The sequence below is a fragment of the Alosa sapidissima genome, chromosome 18, assembly GCF_018492685.1.
Source record: "Alosa sapidissima isolate fAloSap1 chromosome 18, fAloSap1.pri, whole genome shotgun sequence".
NCBI classification, from domain to species: Eukaryota; Metazoa; Chordata; class Actinopteri; order Clupeiformes; family Clupeidae; genus Alosa; species Alosa sapidissima.
In genome coordinates, this window is record NC_055974.1 from 5602710 (window position 1) to 5607709 (window position 5000).

Here is a 5000-nt window from a genome sequence, read left to right on the forward strand (position 1 = left end):
AAGATAAGTATATATCATGGCATAATCCAAATTTGATAGAAAGGTGTACAACAGCAGCCAATATCCCATTCCATTATGCACATTAGAGGTAAAGGTGGCACCTACGCCTCCATATGTAGAGCCTACCAATTACTGCTGATACAGATATCTTGTCAGGTTTCTTGGTCTTGTTCTTATGTAGTCCACAGATCTGCAGGCCTCGTACACACATCTTGTGCATATGGCCTAAACTACCAAAAATGAGGGCAATGATTTTACAGGAGTAGCCAGAGTTATTGAAAACATTGTACCATGGTTGATATTTTAACAGTTTTAAAGCATAGCAGATGTCCATGTAAGCATCGAAAGAACAACCAATTTCTATTATTGTAACAGCTTTGGTGTGTTCATTAATTACAACTATGTCAGGTGTATTTGGTAAGTTATTTATGGCAGTTTCCAATGTAGCGCACTGTTTGTGTGGAGGGGAGAACCAGTCTGTCTTGATCTTTTCGTTGTGATGAATTGCAGTGAAGGTGGCATTGCCGCGGAGTATTGTTGCACTGACAGTGCAACAATACGGTCATGGCGCGCAATGTACAGTCCTTTGTATGCAGCACAGCCATTAAGGATGTGCGCGATCGTCTCCCTTTGCCGGCTGTGATGTTGCAGACAAAACGGCTCATGTGCGGATGGAAACCATGTTGCTAAGTTGGACTTTGTTGGTAGTACCACACACACACACACACACACACACACACACACACTTTGCTCAGGATTTCAAAGCTGGCAGCCATCTGCCTTGAGTGGCAAGTCACACAACTTCCCCCTTTTGTCATCTGTCCCTGTCCACTCCAATCAGCGCATGCATATGGTCATTACCCCCACGCAGCATAGCAACAGCTAATACTACCATGAGCGCTAGAAGTCCTCTTTAATGACACAACAGGGTGGTGTCTTTAACAAAAAGAGAGACTTTTAGTTTTTATGGCCAAACCTTTTGATAAACATTGGGGCAAAATCAGTCTATTTCACCAGTGATTCATAGAAATCAACTCCTTGTTCACCAACCATTTCTCCCTGAGGACACTTTTCTCAGTTTGCTTGTAAAAGAGAGAGAGTGAGAGAGAGAGAGAGAGAGAGAGGAGAGAGAGAGAGAGAGAGAGAGAGAGAGAGAGAGAGAGAGACTGTGGTGGGAGGTGCTGAGGTAGAAGTAATATGCAAAAAAGTTTTGAAAGTTTGTTTTGTCTTTATTTACTTTAGGTGTCTGTTGGTTTGTTTGTTTTCTCCACTGCTGGCTTCTAACGTTGGCGACAACATGCGAGTCCTGTCTAGGCTCTTTAATTAATGGCAAATGGGTTTCACGCTCGGGCCCTTTGCTAACGAACAGGAAACAGCTGACAGGGATGGCATTTCAACAGTGCCAAGCCCAAAACAAAAGGCAAGCACGCACACACGCGCACACACACAAATATATGCTATATCTCTCCCCAGAGAAGCCTTGTGCATTCTGCATCCCTTTCCAATACCAATATTCTCTCTCTCTCTCTCTCTCTCTCTCTCTCTCTCTCTCTCTCTCTCTATGTCTTTGTATCTCTGAATCAGTAACTTTTTACAGACAGTTGGTATTTAGTACTCTGCTGCGTTCAGTCTCAGTGACTTGGCATAACAATGTCCAAGCGATCTAATGGTATTTATCTCCCACAGACGCCATATGACCCCAAGTCTGTGACGGTGTGTTCACAGAAATGCCACTGTCAGTCTCTAGAAACGTCTAGTAACATTACCGCCCTCCCCCAACACACACACACACACACACACACACACACACACACACACACACACACACACGTCTGCTGTATATTAATTCAGTTTACTCATCCAGCATCCCTTCCCATCTTTTACGTAGTCCTTCTGAAGGTCAATAAAGTTCCATCGCATTTTGAGCGTGCCTGTGAAGTGCTCCGAATCTGGACGCAGGTCGGCAGGGTTGACAGCAGTCACGGAGGACCAAACCGCCATGATGTTCGCGGGGCCCGCATTAGCACAACATTAACCCGCATTACCGTGCGACCTTTCCGCACAAATTCATATCACTTCATTACGACTGTCGCTCGCTCCGTTTATTTTTTTTCTCTCCTATAAGAAACAACCTTTTGTAAGGTCAAACGTTCCAGCGCAGGAGATGACAAAGTCTCTGACAACCAATTAGGTGCTCCCAGGTAGCACTGAGTCAATTAACGACAAAACTCCTGGGCAACAAACAGTTGTGTGGTATGATGGCTAGTGGCCTGATTAACTTGTCTTCTGAGGCTCTATTCTGTGTGATAAAAATATACTAATAATATCACTTTTGTTGATTTTCCAGGTCCTTCCTATAGGTTTTGTTCTTTCTTTCTTTCTTTCTTTCTTTATATTTTCACTTTCTGTTCCTATTTGGCAGCTACTTCGGGGACAAGGACGGTTCAAATGACAAGCTAAGAGCTGTGGCTTAACACGAGACAAACACCATAGTCTCGACACGCACAGGGCTCATTCCAGCAGAATTCACAGGCAAAACGAGTCGCACTGCGCTGTGCCGCGCCACACTCTGCTTGTCCTGCAGGGGATTCTGGGACTGTAATCACCCCCGACGAGCCGTCCAGACAGGCCCAGACAGAGAGAGAGAGAGAGAGAGAGAGAGAGAGAGAGAGAGAGAAGAAAAAAAAACAAAGAGCGAGTCACATAAGGGGGGCCAGTAAAAAGACCCATTCCATTACCACCACAGCAAGCCCACAGGTGAGAAATGGCAGAGCGAAGTAGTAAGGGAGAGAGAAAGGAAGAGAGAGAGAGAGAGAGAGAGAGAGAGAGAGAGAGAGAGAGGAGAGAGAGAGAGAGAGAGAGGAGAGAGAGAGAGAGAGAGAGTAAGGAAGGATTGAATCTGGGGCTTTGACAAACGTGTGGAGTGGGAGTTCTCCACACTGTAAATTAATGATAGAAACTCCCTGGGGCTCTGACTGCACTGAACATCACAACGATGAGGAGAAGGAACCGCCTGTGAAGGATGGAGAGTGAGAGAGGGAGGGAGGGAGAAAGAGAGAGAGAGGGGGGAGGGAGAGAGGGAGAGAGCAAGCCAGCGTGAGAGAGAGGGTCAACAGATGAGGAATAATAATAAAAAAAAACTTCCAAAGACTACTTCCATATGCACACTGTGCCCTAAGGCCAGATCAAACTATCAGTGGAGGGCAAAACTCCAACTCACACGTGCTAAGACATTTTTAACGCTTTATTGAGATGGTAAAGTGTAAGAAAGTAAATTGTCTTTTAGTGAGACCGAAGTAAGACACAGCAGCGTTGTACACTGCTCCCGAAAGAACACCTAAATACAGAGGACATGTTTTTGTGTGTGTGAGTGTTGTATCGTTGAGTGTTTGTGTGTATATGGGCGTGTGTGAGTGTGTGTGTGTGTGTGTGTATGGTTTTATGGTGTTTTAACCCCCCAACGTCGTCTTCCAGGCAGCACTGCATTAGTTACAGTAGGGTTAGGGTTAGGGTTAGGGTTAAGGTTAGGTGCCTTGAAATCGACGGTGGGGGCTTAAAACACCATCGAGCGTATGTATGTGTGTGTGTGGCTGCCTCTTGTTGGAAGGCATTTGCATAACAGGTCCAGGTGCGCCGCTAGTTCAACGTCCTCAAGAGTACAGGCTTTATATTGGCAAAGCCTTTCAATCACAAGGCACATTTGAGTTGGTACTGATGGGTTTTAAAAGGGGACTTCAGATCCTAACAACCTCAAAGTGTGTCCTTGAAGACGAACACTTGTAACTTAAGTGGCTGACAAAGACTTGTTTGGTGGCCTGACTCAGTGTGTGAGTTAGCAGACATTTGAAGCTTGATTGGATCAGAAGGCTATACCCTGTACGTCTCTGACCTTGGATACTGAGCTACCTAGTGTGTGTGTGTGTGTGTGTGTGTGTGTGTGTGTGTGTGTGTGTGTCCAGAAGGGAAGAATTCTATCTCTTCAGCATCAGTGAAAGAGACTCATGAGCAAAGGATCAACAGACACAGACACAGACACACACACACACAATAACATACTCTTGTATAATAATATGCTGAATCATTATGACCCTTCAGTAGTATTAAGAGGCATGGCTCAAAGGACTGATCTGCTGATTATTTTCATTTAAGAGCTTTCACATAATAATTGTGATGATCACTGAGAGCACAAAAACATTGAAATATCCGTTAAAAACAAGATTCGGCTGCTCTATTGCTTTTTGACAGAGCTGATGCCGCCCCCCCCCCCCCCCCCCCCCTCTCTCTCTCTACAGCAGGAAGGCACAAGGCACAGACCTCGGGAAGAACTTACCGGAAGGTCCTTCCCTCTGCTAGACAGAGCCAGTGGGCTTTTAATAAACTCCAGGCCAACGTGGGAATGAATTATTAAAGTCTGAGTTTATCTATAGACGGTCTTAAGCCATTAGACCATGAGGCTCGAACACGGCCTGCGCTCGAGCCCAAAATATCTCATTTTAAATCCTGATTTCACCCTTCCTTCACCTCCAACACACACACACACACACACACACACACACACACACACATATAAAGACACACCCAAAATACAGACAAATACACACACACCACACACACTCACCTGCACACATTTAATCTCCGCATCTGAGCATTCCTTCTGCTTCATTGTGTTGAAAGTGCTCGACTGGAGGCTGAATATTTCAGAGGCGCGCGAAGCCTCTTAAAGTGCCATTAAAGGGGCGGCTAAACGAGCAAGGGCCTCTCCATTATGGATGAAACGACAGGGTGTTTATCAGCTGCCCCACGTAACAATTCTTTTACAGCACACACACACACACACACACACCACTACTCTACATAAAAGTCCTGAAACAATACACAATGAGTAAAGTGGATGAAGGATGAATGAATGAATGAATGAGTGAGTGAGTGAGTGAGTGGGTGAGTGAGTGAGTGGGTGAATGGGTGAGTGAGTGAGTGAGTGAATGAATGAATGAATGAAT

General features: G+C 45.2%; 1 protein-coding gene across 2 annotated transcripts in view; it reads right to left on the minus strand.

Annotated features, from left to right (window-relative positions):
• Positions 1-5000, minus strand: part of arap2 (ArfGAP with RhoGAP domain, ankyrin repeat and PH domain 2) — a 114523-nt gene that overhangs the window by 42089 nt on the left and 67434 nt on the right. The gene's annotated exons all lie outside the window — the stretch shown is intronic.